Source organism: Rhinolophus ferrumequinum, chromosome 10 (genome assembly GCF_004115265.2).
Source record: "Rhinolophus ferrumequinum isolate MPI-CBG mRhiFer1 chromosome 10, mRhiFer1_v1.p, whole genome shotgun sequence".
Classification (NCBI taxonomy): domain Eukaryota; kingdom Metazoa; phylum Chordata; class Mammalia; order Chiroptera; family Rhinolophidae; genus Rhinolophus; species Rhinolophus ferrumequinum.
In genome coordinates this window covers 70,927,269-70,947,225 of record NC_046293.1, presented here as the reverse complement: position 1 = coordinate 70,947,225, position 19,957 = coordinate 70,927,269, and positions in this window count along the sequence as shown.

Sequence of the window (19,957 nt, the reverse complement as noted above, 5' to 3'; positions counted from 1 at the left end):
ACAAAAGACCGGCACCCCCTTCCTCCATGATCAAAAAGGTCACTCCGAAATTTATGCCCCCAGGGGCCGCCGGGGAAAAAGACGGATAATGCTTGAAACATCCTCCGAAAAAAGCCGTTTTAAAATGATCCCAACCTGTTCTCCTTGGTCTTGAATGAACAGTAACCACATAAAAAATTTACGCCCTCAAGGCCCATACACTCCCATCTACTACATTTTAATATAACCCAGGAGTTCAGAACTGAAGTGACTTAAACTGAATTTGCTGAAATGCGAACCAGATAAAATGACTAACGCCACTTTCAAAAGCGGATATTAGGGCTGTGTTAGTGTGGGGGACATTTCTTCTTAGAAATGTGCTGATGGGACAATTGTAGGTTTTTAGCTATTAAAAAATTGTAGGACCGGTGGTGGCTCAGGTGGTTGGAGCGCCTTTTGGTTACCACACTGGCCAGTGAGCTGCGCCCTCTACAGCTAAGATTGTGAACAACGGGCTCAGCCAGAGGTCCACATGATCTGCCCTGGCCTGCCGCTGCTGTGCTGCTTTTCTGGTGTGGGCTACTGTGTGCTGCCAGGAGCAGCCGGTGGACAGCGTGAGCCACCGGCAGCCAGGGAGAGCTGCTGTGAGTGGCCTACGGGCAACCCACTGCCTGGGGGGGGGGGGGGGGGGTGGAGCACGTGGCTCACAATACAGCATGGGCCAAGGAGCGGTATCCTACACAGCTACACTGAGAAACAACAGCTTGAACCAGAGTGGGGGTGGGTGGTGGAAGAAGGGGAGGGGAAAAAAAGAATTTAAAAAAATTGTAAATCTAAACGCTGGGAGGAAGATTTAGCAGAGATCATGAAACATATCTATTAGAGATCCTGACACTTAACCTATTTCGCATTAAAGCCAAATCAGCCAAAGACAATCAGGAGGAAGCCTGCAATCTGCGAACATCAGATTTATTTGTATATCAGGACGAAGGGCACACCAGAGGAAGTGTGGATACCACCAGAAAAGGGAGGATGAAGCATCTTTTGTAAGGTTTAGGTTCCCGCCAACGGAGTCAGGAGTGTCTAAGGAGAGAGCGTATCAATTCTGGATTGGATGCTGTTTCTGAGACGGGATTAAAAGCAGAGATTAACCGGGGATTTGATGTTATCATGAAGAGAGGGCCATTTATTAATTAGCTATGCCCAGTAATAAATGAAATCTCAAAGTGGGCCTGGATGTCATTGGTAAGAAAGCAGTATCACTCAAAGAAGGGTGGATATGGCATTTTACAGCTGCTGCATGGCAGTGGGAAAAACAGGGTTCTTTGATAACTTTGCAACTGGTTTTATCTGTGTCTATCTTTCCAGGACTGGTGGCTTTTCCCATTTCAGTCTGAGCTGATTTTCATTTTTTTTGGTCCAGGCCCAAACCAAGAACTAGACAGAATTAGATACTCCAAACTGCTCGGATACTCCAAACTGCTTTCAGACACATTTTAATGTGGACAGAAGTTATTTTCACTTCAAGTTTCATGTTGCCCCTCCTTACCCTTATGTAATGCATTTACTGGGAGTAGAGAGAATATGGGACTAAAGAATGGAAACAGTGAAACGTTGGGAGATGGGGTAAAGAAGGTATTGAAGTGGAGTGGAGTGAAGACATTAGGCATGGAGAATGGAAAGGATGTTTCATGGGTGCCTATGTATTAGGAACATGGAGGCAGAAGTATGATGAGGAAATTTCAAACAGTGAAGATCTTGATCCTAGGCTCACAAAGGTCCTCAAGGGAAGGATCAAGGACCGAATTCAGCCAGCAAAAATGTTTCATTTGGCCCACATGGGAGTTTTCCAAATATATTTTCAGTAGATACCAAAATTCAATAAAGCAAGAGATTTTTACTTTAAAATCTAGATTGCTAGTTTACCTGGAAAACATGAGAAATCTGCTTCACTCATTTTCATTACCTGCCTGGCTGCTGTAGACATTTTTATTTGTGACTTCTGAGAATTCTACAACTTAAACATAGAGAAAATATTAAAAGTAGGTGAAAAAACTTGAAACAACTCAACTAGAGTCCATATCTGCCTTGCTTACTTCTGTAAGACTGAAATAAGTAGTTATTACATGAAGAAAGAAAGAAACCAGGAACAAGAGCAGCCATTCTTGCGAAAATATGTTGAAGATGAGGCTTGGACGGTTCAGTGTGGACCAAAATGAACTCTGTAGATACAATCAGAGGCCATTTTGGTAATTACAGAGTTCTTCACCCAGATTTGAGACAATATATTCAAGGTACTGTAAAGGACAGTCAAGACAGTGGACATGTCAGTGAACAGACTGGCAAAAGAAGAGCATAGAATTATGGAGGGATGCAGAATAGTTGCTGAAAGGGAATAAAATACGAAGAGAAGAACTGTGAAATGGATTTAGAAGCAGACAGATTGAAAGGAATAGGAAATTATTGTACCGATGTGGATTCATATGTAACTTCAGAGACTACTGGATCTAAAGACAGCATTAGAGATCATCCAGTTCTAGTCCAACTCCAACATTTCACAAGTTGGGGAATTTGAGAAAGCCTCTTATAAAAGTCACAGAATTAAGTGTAGTTGAACCATGTTTAGAAACTTTTTTTCCATCTATTACTCTTGCCTCTACCCACATATTTTCTGTTATAATTATGCTCAGGGAATTATTATGTAGTTCATTTAATAATTACTTATTAAACATTTGTTCTGTGTAAATGTTAGAATTAGTAACCATAACACAGAGATAATTTTTAAGATACCACTCAGATTGTATGACCGAGCTAAACGCTGTTCAGTAATGATCATCCTTAGAATTCTAATCAAATCTGTTAATCGTAAGATTTTCCTATAAACCATTTCATAAATTTCTGTCTCTTTAGAATTGTGGACTCTAGAACCAAATAAAATGCTGACTACCTAGAACTGGGGTGGGGCAAGGGGTTGCTATTTTAACAAAAGAAAGCAAGCACATATAGCACTACTCTACAATCCTATTTTAAGTCAAATGAGGATAATATTTTTGTACCATATTCTGTATGAATCATTGATATAGATAATATCAAATTGGAGAATTAAAGGAAATCTGTGGAATTTGACAAGTGTCATAGCCAACTTCTAAGAGAACCCCCAACGATTCTCATCTGGTATTCACACCTTTGTGTAGTGTCCTCCCACACTAAATAGGGCTGACCTGTGCAACCAGAAACATACAGCAGAAAAATTGTGTGTGACTTTTGAGGCCAGGTCTTAAAAGGCATCGTGGCTTCTTCCATGGTCTCTCTTGAATTTCCAGCTCTGGGGAAACCAGCTATATGTCATGAAGACACTCATGCAGCTCTATGGAGAGGTCCACATGGCAAGGAACTGAGGTCACCTGCCAACAGTAAGCACTAACTTGCCAGTCTTGTGAGTAAGCACGATTCTCCAGCCCCAGTCAAGTCCAGCCGACGTCTTGACCGAAAGCTCATGAGAAACCCTAAGCCAGAATCACCCACCTAAACTACACCTGGATTCCTGATCCTCAAAATTGTGTGAAATGTGTTTATTTTTCTAAACTGCTAAATTTCGGCATAATTTGTTATACAGCAATAGATAATTCATTATGTAAATTATGAAACCCCTGAAGTCATCTGCAAAATTGTATGTTTATATGATGAATACAGTAGGATCAAAACATTCAACCTGATTTATTACAACTGTTTTTTGTTGTTTTAATTTTTTTTTTTTAACTAAACTTTACTCCCTTAGAAAGAATGTGTAATGGATTTTGTTGTTATTTTTTGTTGGGGGAGGGGAAGCTGTGGTATGCAAATTCTTCCTTTCCAGGGAATGTTGGAAGACTGAGCTAGCTAGACATATCACTAAAGAGAGTAGAATCAGTGTGAGTGACTTGGGGGTCAGTCTTTAAGGACCATCAGAGTCTCTTGTTAAAAAAAGAGAAAGAAGGGTGGGGAGGAGGAGAGAGAAGAAGGGGAAGGAGGGGAGGGAGAATGGAACTTTGTGTTGAGAAATAATGAGGATTTGAAACAATAATGTATACCCAGGGTGCCAAAAAAATGTACACACATGACTTGTATTCATCTTTTGTTATTGGTATATGTTGAGTATTACAGTTTTAATACAGTTTTTTCCTTTCTTAAAATGTATATACATGTTTTTGGCCCCTCTGTATATTGGAAGGGGACTGGGGAGAGAGGATTGTCCAGGTGGCAAGAGTATGGATTGCTGGATCTGAACTTGTCTAAGGAAGTGTCCTGTTGCCAGGAAATATGAGATGAATGCATACAGTGAAGAAGAGAAGATTCCACTGTGAGGACATGTACAGTGCCCAGAAGTTTCATGGATCAGAGCCTTTGCGAAACCCAGGGCTTCCCTTCAGTCTATATGTGGGAGCAAATTTTTCTTCTTAAGTACCAGCGTTCCATCATTTTACTACACCTTGGGAATAACTCAAGGTATGGCCATGCCAGAAGGTGCCACTAAGTTTTACTCTTTGCCTTTGACCCTCATCTTCTGCGATATTCCAGAGCACCTGTAAGCCCAAAGGGACCCCTGAGTACCTGCAAGTTGGGAGGTAGGAGGAGTATCTGAGAAAGGCTCAATGGAACAAGCTTGAGATCCTCAACTAATACAGTGATCAATGAAAGCCCTTCCTATATCCATATGCACATTTTTTATTATGGGGAGAGAGTCCCCAGCTTTCATCGTATTTTAAAGTGGGTATATGATCCGAAAAATGTTGCTCAAATCTAGGAACATTTCAAATGTAAGATCCACAGTTTTAGAAGTATTGCCTCCTTTTACATTAATGAAAATTTTCACTGGGGATTTTTACTGTATTATTTAAATGATATTAATTTATACGAGTGGTTTATAAATGATAATCTCCATCAGAACAGGCATGTCAATCCTATACATAATACTTAGCACACTGCTTTCTCCAAGTAATTATTCCATAATTATGTGTTAAACGAATGAAGAAGAAAAAAAGGAAAGCATATATGACCCTATGTATGACAAAAGTTCACATCATTTATATCCCCTAAGGGAAAAAAGGTACAATTAGACCAACTTTGTTAGGATTTAGATAGTATGTTTGGTTTAAAATAGAAAATGATCCAGAGTACGCTGGTTAATCTGCATTCCCCTTTCTCCCCACTGCCCCCCTCCCAAATCCATTCTTTGCTCTTTTCAGCCTATGCTTTAGCCAATTAATCACCAAGGTCTGCATCTCCTGGGCGACATGGCCAAGGTGGCTGCTGTTTGGGTTTGACAGATGGGAGGAACTGGCAGAAGACATAGGTCAGAGTATTTCTTCCCAATCTCCTTCTGTTTTGACAAGGCACCTGTGTCAGCAGCTTCATCCCTCTAAGATGACAGTACCTACTTGGTGATCCCTCTCTTACAGTCCCAACTGTCAGCTGGCTCTCCTCTCCATGTGCCCTCAGCCGGAGGGTATGGCTTGTTTCCGGGTGCCTACCATCCTTCACTTGTCCCCTTAAACCTACCCACTTCACTGTAAGTAGTACTTTCATTTGCACTTCTTCCTTTGGATCATGTGGAAGGAATTCTATTTCCTGGAGAGGCCCTGACTGATACACATTTTATGTGCCAGTCACTGTTTTAAATGCTTCAGTACATTATTTCATTTAATCCTCACATGCAGTCTAAGAAGTAGGTACTGTTAATATCTCCCTCTTACAGGTTTGTTACCCCTTTACAGTGAGTTAACATGATGGCTATATAGGATTGCAACAGGGAGTCTGTAGATATCTACATGCTAGGTAGTTTGCAAACAACAAATGATGCATCAATAGTCCCTGAAATCAAATATGTAGATAATAGCTAATAAGCCATTAGATTGATACATGCTAGTTGATTACGTATCATGACTAGGTATGACTTGTTGCTATAAAATTATTTCTCTGACCCCAATGTCAAATGCACTGTTAACTTTTCTATGGCAATTCAACAGTCCCAGAAAACCGTTTGTAATTGACTATCTACATAGTATTTACAATTCATTGCAACTTCAAAAGATGAAGTTAATTCATATTGAAAATAAATCTTTTACATTGCTACCATTAGGCAATGAAAACAGTTGAGAGAAGCTTTATGCCATAGCGCTCTGTGAATTAGGGGGAAATATGGAAAACTTAAAACATGTTTTCAATGATGTCCCACAAATTTTCCCATGTCTGCCCACGCTCTGCTTGCCTCCTATATGCTGCCATATACTTAGTATCATTTATGTTTTACAGAACGACTACACATTCTGCTCTGCACATCTTCACTGACCCAAACCCACACTGAGAACAAACTGGTGTTTCTTCTACTTTGTTTTAAAAAAAAGAAGAGGGATTTGATTCAGCCGTTGTGACACATGAAGGAACTGGCCCCAACTATGACACCCACTCTCCTGTTACCCTGAATCTAGGGCAGAATGCTGTTATATTTCAGGCATGCTTAGCTTAGGGCTGGAAAGGATGGCAGTCATGGTGCTAATATGTCATGACTCGCTATATTGGACTCCTGCCACGGCTCCTGTTCAGGAGGATATTAAAAGAGTAAACTTTTATATCGGGGCTTCATTAGGATAGTATGGATGGATGGTAGCTGTTGCAGGCTTAGACTGTGACCAGGCCACTTCCATAATGTTCCCCAGCATTGCTGTCCCTAATCTCTTGCCCAATGTCTTAGTCCATCATTGGAATCTAACTGGTTTATGTCCCCTCAGGCTATTAAATCAGGAACTCGTGGTTCTTCTCTTTGGCTTATTTTCACCTAAGAGTCAAACTGAGAGTTGGAAATTTAAGTATAGTTGGCTCATTTGCTTTATCTTACTTAGGAAACAATTTAGTAAATCAAAACATTGTTCTATCCAGATTTCCCAGGCTAGTCAGACCACCTGGGTTTGAATCCCAGTCCCATCACCTTAATTCTGTGACCTGAGGAATGTTACACATGTTTTCTGGCTGTACCTGCTTGCATGGTTACCATGCCATTTGTTTTCATCTTGCTCAGGCTGGGATAGCTCTGACAGACATTCCATTTGTCGTCGTACGGTGTGGGGGACTTTTTCTTTTTTTCTTTCCTCCATATCTGAGTCGAGCTTGGTTTCCACTCTTAATTTTTGTTTGAGGACAGTGTAATTTATCTTCTGTTTACTTTTCTGTACGTCGAGGAAATGGTAAAGGAGAGAGAAGCAAGATACAGGCTGTGTTAGAAAACCTGGGTCATGCTCTCTTCACTGAGTATTATATATCACTGAGTATTATAAATATAGCTGAAAATTATGTGTCATTCCCATAGGGAAATGTCTTCAGACATCAGGCAGTCTCCCCATCTTAGTGAGTAGCCCTGGAACTTTCACTTTCATTAGAGTCAGTCCCACAGTTCACTTTCTCCATATCACCAGCCTTTTTCACAGCTATTTCTAGTAATGTACAGTGAAAAAATGAAAAAAATATAAGGAGATGCATTAGGTTTGTTTCTCTACGAATTTGGGGATATTAGTGTGACTCAGAATTTGTTATATTTATCAGTATAGCTTGAGATGGGTAGGTGGATAAAAGGGCAAAGTTATGAAGTAAGCCCAATAGTTCTCTGCTCTGTTTCAGAATGTGATGTGTTCTTTGTGTGCGTGCCAGTTTTTTCTTTTTCTTTTTTTTAACTTTAGGATATAGCGGAATTGGTGAATTTTCTAGATCTTTTTTTCTTTTTTTTTTTTAAACAGCTATTAAGGGTAGAAAATCTGTGGTGCAGTTTTAGTTGGTCACCTGGACATTTCAAAAAACCCCGACACATAGGAGTTTTCCTTCACACACGGTCAGCTTCTGCTATGCTGATATAATCAGATGCTGATATAATCAGATGGTGACAGAATTAGATGTAGAAAGTATTCTCACATCACTGAACCTGAGAGTCCCCTTAACTCCTCCACCCCTCACTGCTGAGTTGGGCTCTTTCTATAACTGGTTATTCCATTTATTCCATGATTTTTCCTAATTTAATTCTCTGAGATTAATCTCAAATTCACCTTTTGGAATACATGCTGTTAGATTAGTCCATCATTAGAATGTCCTGAGAACTACAGATTTCCAAATATACATACACACAATTTTGCATAAACATTGGAGGGTTCAGGACTCCCTGAGCATAGTCCATGGACCCCATGTGAAAAAAATCCCTGATTGTTATAAATCATAGTTTTAATTCTGGAATAATGTCTTTAACCTATAAAGGACTTTGAGAGCTCATCTATTAATAGTTTATCATAGTGCCTTCAAACAAAATAATTCTCAGTAAATGTGGTATAGAAGAATGAGTATTATAAGAAACTGAATACTGGTTCTGGCTTTACAGCTAATTAACTGTATGATCTCTGTCACTTTAATTTTTCAGCTTCAGTTTTTTCATCTGTAAAACCAAGGGGTTTGTAATAGGTGCTCTCTAAAGTTTCTTTTATCTTTATGATTCTAATTGTAATAATACCATCCTCAACAGATGATAATTTCCTTTTTAACTGTCAGAATGAAACGTTTACACTGTCTATAATTAACCTCTGTTCTGTTCTGTCTCTGGTAGTTTTTACAACCCGAAATTTCTTCCTGATTTCTATCCTAAACCTCTCATGCTGTAGGTCTCCTTCATTTTATTTTCTTCTCAAACTTCTTAATATTTTCTTTTATCTTCCTTACCTAAATCATTCCCAGACTGGTAAAGTTGGACCAGTGAAAACTAAGGAAGGACTTCCATCACTAAGTACACCTTTTCCCACTTCTAAATCATTAATGCATATGGTAACTGAGACAAGACACAGTCCTAACACCCAAAGGCAGTCCATTAGATAGTCTGTCTCCCAGATAAGAGCAGCTAAACTGTTGTAGTATCTAAGAGAGCTATTCCCTGCTCTTTTCTATTAGATTATACCCTTCTAAGCTTCACTTAGAGAGAAGATGGCATAGCTAAAGATACCACATTAAGAAATGCAAAAATAGAAGTGAAATCATTTATCTGAATCTAGGGCCTTATTCCATTTTAGGCATCGATATTGAGTTACTACACCCCCAGACTCCTGCAGAATCCTATTCGAAATACCTGTCTCTCTAGAAATGAACAATTTTCTCTCTTTTTTTTAAAATCAGCTTTTCAATTTTAAAAGTAATAATTTCACATTCTTTTAAAAATGTAAATAATAAAGTAATATCTGCAGTTAAAATTAAGCCTTTTTTCCTCCCTATTTATCCCAAGAATACTTCCCAGAGTTAATAACCATGGTTAATCAAAGTCTTCCCAAAATTTTAAGATATATATGTGTGTATATATGTATATATATTTATATGTATATATTTATATGTATATATATACACATATATGTATATATATATCCATTTTTTAAAAATTTGTCTTGAATATTTCCATTGCAGCATTTATAGTTCTATTTTATTCTACTTAATGGCTTATTTAATATTCTCCCAGGTCCTTGTATATCAGTTAGAATATTAAATATTATTGGTTTTAAGTAACAGAAAACTTGTCTAAAAGGGGCTTATATGATAAGGACCTTTATTATTTCTTACAACAAGAAGTTTAGAGTCAGGTTAACTCAATATTTCACTAATTTCATGAAGATTCCGTATTTTTCAGGTTAACTCAACGGCTCAGTTCTATTATGAAGATTCAATCCGATTCCTACCTCCTACTCTGCTAGTCTCAGTAAAAACGTGAGAAACCCATCGACGCAACACAGCTTGAGCAGCTCTAGGCATTATTCATCTCTTACCGCAGCAGTATCTACAGGAAATAAAAAGGACTGTTCCTTCTCATTTACCCCTTTTTTAAATCAAGAAAAGCTTGCAGAATACCACCTTTCAAGTCACGTTGGTCAGGATTTGACTACCTGTTCATGTTACACCCAATCTTTGGCAAAGAAAACGAGACCACCCTGATTAGCTTATACAAAGGATTGGCAAACTGTGGCTTATGGGTAAATCTGATCTACTGCCTGTTTTTGTATGGCCGGTGAGCTATGGGTTTTACAGTCTTAAATGGTTGCAAAAAATCAGAAGAAAAATAATATTTTGTGGCATAGGAAAGTTATGTGAAATTCAATGTTCAATGTTCATAAATAAAGTTTAAGTATTCTTAAAGACTGTCCTTTACACTACAACAGCAATTGAAACAAAGACCATATGGCTCACAGAGCCTGAAATATTTACTACCTGGTCCTTTACAGAGAAAGCTTGCTGGTGTCTGATTTAGACTATCACCAGAGGTCAGGGAGCCCCTCCCCTGAACACCAGACAATTTGGTCAGTAAGCAGAAACAAAATCTGGGCTCTTCTCAGCAAGAAAGGAGAGGGGGAGAAGAAATGGATTTGACTAGGTAGTCGACAATGTCTGTTCCATGTTACCACACATTTTCCCTAGAAATTTCAATCAGCTCTCTCAGAACAGATTCATCTTGAAATGTTCACAGGTAAGGACAACTCTGGTCTCAATGTTGGAAAGTGAGCTGGTTTTCACATTGCTTTAGGCTAGGCAGGTTTGGTATAAGAACTCTGTAATTGTCTCTTCATTGTTTATGAAAAGAAGTCCCCACTAGCATGGCACACAAAATTTCTGAATCTGACTCCTAATTACCTCTCCAACAGCCCTTGCCACCTCCAGCACATGACTCTATTGCTTCTCCCATTGTGAAACACTTAAAGCTTCCTGAATTTATCGACCCTTTTCCTGCCTCTGCTCTTATCCATGCTGTTGCCTCTATCTAAACACTCTTCCCTCTTTTCCACATGGAAAATTTCTAAGGTGAGACTTTAAGACATAACTCATTTGTTATTTCCTCAAAAAAACTTTATAGCACCACATCTGAGGCTCTATCTTTGTTGTCTTTCTTGGGTTCTCTAAAAAGAAGAACCTGAGACAAGGGTTCCTCACATCCATTTATTTCGGGATGTAAGCCCAGGGAACAAGAGTTAAGGGTAGAGGACTAGGAGTAAAACAGAATAAGAAGAAAATCTATACAGAGGTATATTATTGATTTAGTTACCTTAATAGGCAATGGGGGCTCGGCCCTGCTGGAGACTTTCTGAGAGGCCGGAATTCAAAATTGTTTGCTGAGACACAGAAGAAGGGAGCATCTCATCCCCTATTAATATATGTTGTCCCAGAAAGTGTTCGCTCTCTCATACTTCCGTGTTTCCTGAGCAGCGAAGCCTGAGGGCAGAAAGTAAGAGATACCTGGTACAGCCATCAAGTGTCACCTGGGCTCAACTGGTAGCTTTGAGTATGAAATGGGCATTAGAGACATCTGATATACTCCAGAATGTGCATTCCCCAGATCTGTTGGTAGCCTGCATTATATGTGTTCTATCACAGAACTTTCAAGGTGGTAGCTAACAGCAATGCCTACAGAAGATTCAATACAGGAGTGTTAGAGGAACAAGCAACATGCCCTGAAGCTGTAATTGGTCACAATGCCATAAGTGATCAATTCATCCTCTCTCTCTTCTGCCACTCTGCTTGATCTACATTGTTTGCCTGGTGGGTTACCCAGTTCTTTGTCTTCGAGGGGCCAGAGCCCTTAGATGCTTTAGCCTGATTGGGTAAGGACTGTTGCATTTGTCCTTTTATGGTTATCATTGCATGTGGAAGCCCTAAGAACTAGGGGTGGAAGCACCTTGCTTAGCAGGTCCAGCTGGCATAATGTCATCGGTGTAGTATGATGTTCTATAGAGTGTCAAGTTGATCAATGTCCTTGTGGACTACACATATTGTAACAGAGAGCAGGAAGCTCTGGGGAAACAGTGAGTGTGCACTGCTCCCCTTCCCACATAATGGGAACTGCTTTTAGCTCCTTTTTATGGACAAGGATTGAGAAGATTCTACTCCCTGGAGCAACAAGGATGTACTAGGTGCCAAACGTTGTGTGGTTACATTCTAGTAAATATACCATAGCAGCTGTGATTTTGGCTATCCTTAGGTTAAGTTTACAGTAGTCCATCATCATTTTCTATGATGGATCTGGTTTTTTGCAGTGGGGAACAGGTTAAATAGGTAAGTTGAACAGGAGATGATGGGTGCTAAGAACTCTGAATCCTTTAGTTTTTTGATGGTGGCACGAGTTTCCATATAGTTGCTCTCAGGATATTGTATTCCTTCTGATTCACTATCTTAGCCAGTAAGGATGTGCATTTTGAGGGCCCTCATTGGTCCTTCCTATTACAATAATTCTTATTACCCAGGTCAAGAAAACAAAGTGAGGGTTCTGACAGGTGCTAAGCACATTCCATTCCAATTGTTCACTTGGAAACCAGAGGTATAAGCAAAGGAGGGTCTGTGACTCCATTGGAACAGTGTGAGAGGAATTTGGGCCATCTGATTTCCCTCTCTACCTGGAGGCTTTATAGTGCTTCTAGCTTCTTGGTATTAGTGTCAGCTCAGGCCCTTTATCCACGGAGCCTTGAAATGCCCATATGGGATTGAAGTCGGAGCATGGGGAAAGATCCCTTTGATCTCTCCCCTTGAAGTTACAAGTTAAACAGCTATAATTTAACAAAGGATTCCCTGTGCAACACACAAACATATCTGATCATGCATCAAAACATCTGAAGGTGGGAACGGCTGGGTGGCTCAGGTGGTTAGAGTGCAGTGCTCATAACACCAAGGTCGCCGGTTCAATTCCCACAAGGGCCAGTGAGCTGCGCCCTCCACAACTAGATAGAGTGAAAACAATGGCTTGACTTGGAGCTGATGGGTCATGGGAAAACACACTGTACCCCAACATTACCCAATAAAAATTAAAAACAACAACAAAAAAACAAACATAGGAAGGTGGGCAAATGGGGATGGATGGGAGAGGAAAGAAGGGAGAATAGCAGAGATAGTGCTACAGACACAGCCCAGAGCTCACTGCATGTCTTGGGAGAAGGGGGATTCAGGCTGCAGGTGCACTCTCTGTGGGCCTGAGCATTCCTGCTTGAGTGATCAGCATTTATTATGGCTGAACCCAGCAAATGGGGCAGAGACTAAATACAAAAGTGTGACACCTGTCACCTAGCAGCCACCATCACCAGGCAGAAAATAGTGCCATGGAACTTGGACACTTCCACCCACCCTCCCAGAGCTAGCAGTGGGCCCCAGAAGAAACTGTAGCAGTGAGTGTCGGGTTACAGAGCAGAATATCTACAGCCCTGAGAACTGGACAGACAGTTCCTGAGTAGCAGATGCTCGCTACAGCTAATCCCAGAGACAAGGATGGAGATACAGAAGCGAGGCAGCTCCTATCACCTCTGCTTTTCAACATAGTGTTGGAAGTCCTTGCCAGAGCAATCAGGCAAGAGAAAGAAATAAAAAGCATCCAAATTGGGAATGGAGAAGTTAAATTGTCACTCTTTGCAGATGACATGATGCTATATATAGAAAACCCTAAAGACTCTACCAAAAAGCTATTAGAAACAATCAGCAAATACAGTAAAGTTGCCGGCACAAAATCAATGTACAAAAGTCGATTGCATTCCTATATACTAACAATGAAATCTCAGAAAAAGAAATACAAAAAAACAATTCCTTTTGCAATTACAGCAAAAAGAATAAAAATACCTAGGAATAAACTTAACCAAGGATGTGAAAGACCTATATGCTGAAAACTATAAGACATTTTTAAAAGAAATTGAAGAAGACACAAAGAAATGGAAAGACATTCCGTGCTCATGGATTGGAAGAATCAACATAGTTAAAATGGCCATATTACCCAAAGCAATATACAGATTTAATGCAATCACCATCAAAATCCCAATGGCATTTTTTAAAGAAATAGAACAAAAAATCATCAGATTTGTTTGGAACCACAAAAGACCCCAAATAGCCAAAGCAATCTTAAGAAAAAAGAACAATACTGGAGGTATCACACTCCCTGACTTTAGCTTGTACTACAAGGCTACAATAATCAAAACAGCATGGTATTGGCAGAAAAACAGACACATAGACCAATGGAATAGACCTGAGAACCCAGAAATAAAACCACATAAATATGGACAGATAATTTTTGACAAAGAAGCATAAAACATACAATGGGGGAAAGACAGCCTCTTCAATAAATGGCGCTGGGAGAATTGGATAGCCACGTGCAAAAGAATGAAATTGGACTGCTATCTGTCACCATGTACCAAAATTAATTCAAAATGGATCAAAGACCTAAGCATAAGACCTGACACAATAAACTGCATAGAAGAAAACATAGGTACTAAATTTACGGACCTTGGGTTCAAAGAGCATTTTATGAATTTGACTCCAAAGGCAAGGGAAGTAAAAGCTAAAATAAATGAATGAGACTATATGAAACTTAAAAGCTTCTGCACAGCAAAAGAAGCCATCGACAAAATAAAGAGGCAACCAACTGAATGGGAGAAGGTTTTTGCAAACAGTTCCTCTGATAAGGGGCTAATATCCAAAATATACAAGGAACTCATGAAACTCAACAACAACAAAAAAAACCACCCAATTGAAAAATGGGCAGAGGACCTGAAGAGACATTTCTCCAAAGAGGACATACAAATGGCAAATAGACAAATGAAAAAATGCTCAACATCACTAATCATCAGAGAAATGCAAATAAAAACCACAATGAGATATCACCTCACCCCAGTCAAAATGGCCATCATCAACAAGACAAATAGTAACAAGTGTTGGAGAGGCTGTGGAGAAAAAGGAACCCTTATCCACTATTGGTGGGAATGTAGACTGGTGCAACCATTATGGAAGGCAGTGTGGAGGTTCCTCAAAAAATTACGAATAGAATTACCATATGACCCAACAATCCCTCTCCTGGGTATCTACCCAAAAAAATCTGAAAACATTTATACATAAAGACACGTGTGCTCCAATGTTCATTGCAGCTTTGTTTACGGTGGCCGAGACATGGAAACAACCAAAATGTCCTTCGATAGATGAATGGATAAAGAAGTTGTGGTATATATACACAATGGAATACTATTCAGCGGTAAGAAAAGATGATATAGGAACATTTGTGACAACATGGATGGATCTTGAGAGTATAATGCTAAGCGAAATAAGTCAGAGAGAAAAAGCAGAGAACCATATGATTTCACTGATATGTGGTATATAAACCAAAAACAACAAAAGAACAAGACAAACAAATGAGAAACAAAAACTCATAGACACAGACAATAGTTTAGTGGTTACTAGAGGGCAAGGGGGTGGGGGGTGGGAGATGAGGGTAAAGGGGATCAAATATATGGTGATGGAAGGAGAACTGACTCTGGGTGGTGAACACACAATGGGATTTATAGATGATGTAATACAGAATTGTACACCTGAAATCTATGTAATTTTACTAACAATTGTTACTCCAATAAATAAATAAAAATAAACACACAATAAAAAAAAAAAAGAAGAAGTGAGGCAGTTGAGGTCTGGCAGTCACCATTAACAGGAGGAGAACAGAGCCACAAACACAAGAGTGGCCTCTTCCAGACAATCCTACCCCCACCCTTCACAGCTGATCCCAGTGGGGGCACCTAGGACTGCTCAGGCAGGACAGCACTGGGATTTCAGGGGCTCAGAACCCTATCACCCATCACATTCTCCCATGGGGTGATGTCCTGAGATGGAGATACCTCTCCAAGGAAAACAAGTCATCTTCCACCCAACAGCAGAGAGCCAAGACGCCAGCCTGAGCAATGCAAGAGAAAATAAAATGCTCCAGCACTACTTACTGGAAAGTAAAAGAAAGACCTCTTCTTACCAACCTACTCCCATAAATGCCTAGGCAGAGAAATGATCCATTAATGATCCATTAGTTGATCCATGAACAACTAAGGTAACAAAGCAGCTCAGAAAGAAAATGAAAAATATTCAAAAAATAAAGACATGGAAATATATGACATAAATAACAGAGATTTCAAGATTGCAATTTTGAAAAAACTAAACAAGATGCAAGAAAACTCAGATAAGCAGTTTAATGAACTCAGAAATGAAAACCAACGAACAAAATAAATACTTTACCAAAGAGATTGAAACTTTAAAAAAGAACCAACAAGAACCAAATAGAAATCCTGGAGCTGAAGAAATTAGTTAAAAAGAGAGAGAGAGAGAGAGAGAGAGAGAGAGAGAGAGAGAGAGAGAGAGAGAGAGAGAGAGGAAGAATGAAATAGTGAGCTTAGGAAATAGAGCTGAGGAAAGAATTAGTGATATTGAAGATAGAAATCTGGAAATGATGCAGATGAAAGAAGAGAGATATTTGAGAGTTAAAAGAAATGAAAGAACTCTCTAAAACTATCTGACTCCATCAGAAATAGCAATATAAGAATAATGGGTATACCAGAAGGAGAAGAGAGGGAGAAGGAAACAAAGAGCCCATTCAAACAAATAGTCGAGAACTTCCCAAACCTATGGAAAGAACTGGATCCTTGAAGCCAAGAAGCAAACAGAACACCTAATTACCTCAATCCCAAAAGGCCTTCTCCAAAGGCATATTATATTAAAACTGTCAAAATGAATGACAAAGAAAGAATTCTCAAGGCAGCCAGGGAAAAGAAGATGGCAACCTTCAAAGAAAAGATAATCATCATATTTTTCAGCAGAAACTCTACAAGCTGGAGGGGTTGGAAACAAATATTCAAAGTATTGAAAAAGAGAAACTACCTGCCAAGAATAATATACCAAGGAATGTTATCCTTTAGATATGAAGGAGGAATAAAGACCTTTCCAGATATACAGAAGCTGAGGGAATTTTCAACCACAGGGACTGCATTACAGGAAATAAGGAAGGAGGTTATTTTACCTGAAACAAAAAGACAAAAGATACAAAACTACGAGTAAGATTACTAAGAGACACACAAAAGCAGGAAATAGCAACCCCTACACAGAATATGGCACTATACAACTAAACATAACATAAAGGGTAAAGGAGATAAAAACATTTAAAAAGAGAGAAGAAGACAATTTGTTACTGCAACTCAGAAATGAACTCACAGCATAAATAGGGATAATTTGTAACAACAAAAACATAAAAAGGGGAGGGGTAAAGGTTTGTATTTGCAAAAAGGAGTGGAGATAAGATGCAAGCAGAAGAAAAAGGACTACTGTATGTATTAAGTTTTCTTTTACATAAAGTTGATAGTAACCACACACACACACACAAAAGCAGAACTGAGACACATAACGTAAAAAAAGAGGAAACAGGGGAAAAAAAAAAATCACAGGATACTACCAAACTAAAATAACAGACAGAAACATAGAACAAAGAAACAATGGGGACACCAAGCCACCAGAAAACAAAATACAAAATGTATATTGGAAAGTCTAATATATCAATAATCATCCTAAATGTAAATGGTATGAACTCACCAATAAAAAGGTACAGAGTAGCAGATGAGATCAAAATACAAAACCCAACCATATGCTGCCTTCAAGAGACACATCTCGGTTGCAAGGACAAATACAGATTCAATGTGAAAGGGTGGAAAAACGGTATTATAAGCAAATGGCATCCAGAGAAAAGCATGTGTAATCATACTTATACCTGGTGAAATAGACTTCAAGATAAAAAAGTTAACATAAGACAAAGATGGACATTTCATAATGATAAAGGGGTCAACACAATAAGAAGACATACCACTTATCAATATATATGCTCCCAGTCAGGGAGCATCAACATATATAAAGCAACTACTACCAGAGCTAAAGGGAAAAAGTGACAAAAACACATTTACAGCAGATGATCTAAATACACCTCTGACAGCTATGGATAGATCACCCAAACAAAAAGAGTAAGAAAATATCAGTCTTAAATGACGCATTAGAGCAAATGGACGTCATTGACATTTACAGAGCACTTCATCCAAGATCACCAGCCTATTCATTCTTTTCTACTACACATGGAATATTCTCAAGGATAGACCATATGTTGGGACACAAAACTAGTCTCAGAAAATTTAAGAAGACTGAAGTGACACCAAGCATATTCTCTGACATCAGGCTTTGAAACTGGAGATGAATTGCAAAACTAAAGTTGGAAAACCAAAAGTATGTGGAAATTTAAAAACTTGCTACTAAATAACGACTGTATCAAACAGATAGTAAAAGGAGAGATCAAAAGATACCTAGAAACAAATGAGAATGGAAAATACAACATATCAAAACTTTTTTGGGATGTGGCAAAAGTGGTAATAAGAGGGAAATTTATATCACTGTAGGCCTATCTCAACAAAAAAGAAAAATCCCAAACAACATTATATCTTAAAGAACTAGAATAAGAAGAACAAATGAAGCCCAAAGTCAGGAGAAGGAAGTAAATAATAAAAATTAGAGCAGAATTAAATGAAATAGAGAACAAAAAGACAATAGAAAAAAATAATGCAACAAAGAGCTGGCTATTTGAAAAGATTAATAAAATTGACAATCCCCTGGCTATACTCACTAAGGAAAAAAGAGAAAAATACATAAACAAAATTATAAATAAAAGAGAAGTTACAACGGATACCACAGAAATAAAAAAAGATCATATAAGAATACTATGAAAGACTATGCCACCAAATTCAATAACCTAGAAGAAATGGACAAGTTTTTAGAAATATAGAACCTTCCTAGACCAAATCATGCAGAACTGGAAAATCTAAATAGACTGATCAACAGCAAGGAAATTGAAACAATCATCAAAAACCTCCTAAAAAGCAAAAGTCCAGTATCAGGTGATTTCACTATTGAATTCTACCAAACATTCAAAGATGATTTAATACCTGTCCTCAAACTCTTCCAAAAACTGAAGAAGAGACAATATGTTTTACACATTTTATGAGACCAAAATTACCCTGATACCAATATCTCTGATGAATACAGATGCAAAAATCCTACACAAAATATTAGCAAAATGAATACTTAAAAAGACTATACATCACAATCAAGTGAGGTTCATTTCAAGGGCACAAGGATGGTTCAACACACGCAAATCAATGTGATACATCACATAAACAAATGCATAGATGCAGAAAAAGCACTTGACAATATATAACATTTTTTTGTGATTAACACACTTAATAAAATGGGTATAAAAGGAAAATACTTCAACATAATAAAGGCCATATATAACAAACCCTCAACTATAATAATATCATACTTAACAGTGAAAACCTGGAGGCTTTTCCTCTAAAATCAGGAAAAAGGGATGCCCCTTGTCACCACTGTTACTCAACATAATATTGGAAGCCCTAGCCAGAGCAATTAGGCAAGAGAAAAAAATAAAAGGCATCCAAATTGGTAATAAAGAAATCAAATTGTCATTTTTTGCAGAAGACATGATTCTTTTTATAGAAAAACCTAAAGATTCCACCAAAATACTATTAGAAACCATAAACAAATACAGTAAAATTCCAAGATACAAAATAAATGTACAAAAATTCACTGCGTTCCTATATACTAACAATGAAATTTCAGAAAAGAAATGAAAAAAACAATTCCTTTTGAAATTACAACAAAGAATAAAATGCCTAGGAATAAATGAACAAAGGATGTGAATGATCTATACACTAAAAACCACAAAACATTATTAACAGAAATTGAAGAAGACACAAAGAAATAGAAAGATATTCCATATTCATGGATTGGAAGAATCAACATAGTTAAAATGACCATATTACCCAAAGCAATATACAGATTTAATGCAATCCCCACCAAAATTCCAATGGCATTTTAAAAATAAATAGAAGAAAAAAATGATCACATTTGTATGGAATCACAAAAGACTGAGGATATCCAAAGCAATCCTGAGAAAAAAGAACAAGGCTAGAGGTAAACACTCCCTGACTTCCATTTATACTGCAAAATGTTAATAATCAAAACAGCATGGTATAGGCAGAAAAACAAACACAGACCAGTGGAACAGAATTGAGAACCCAGAAATAAACCCACATATATATGGGCAGAT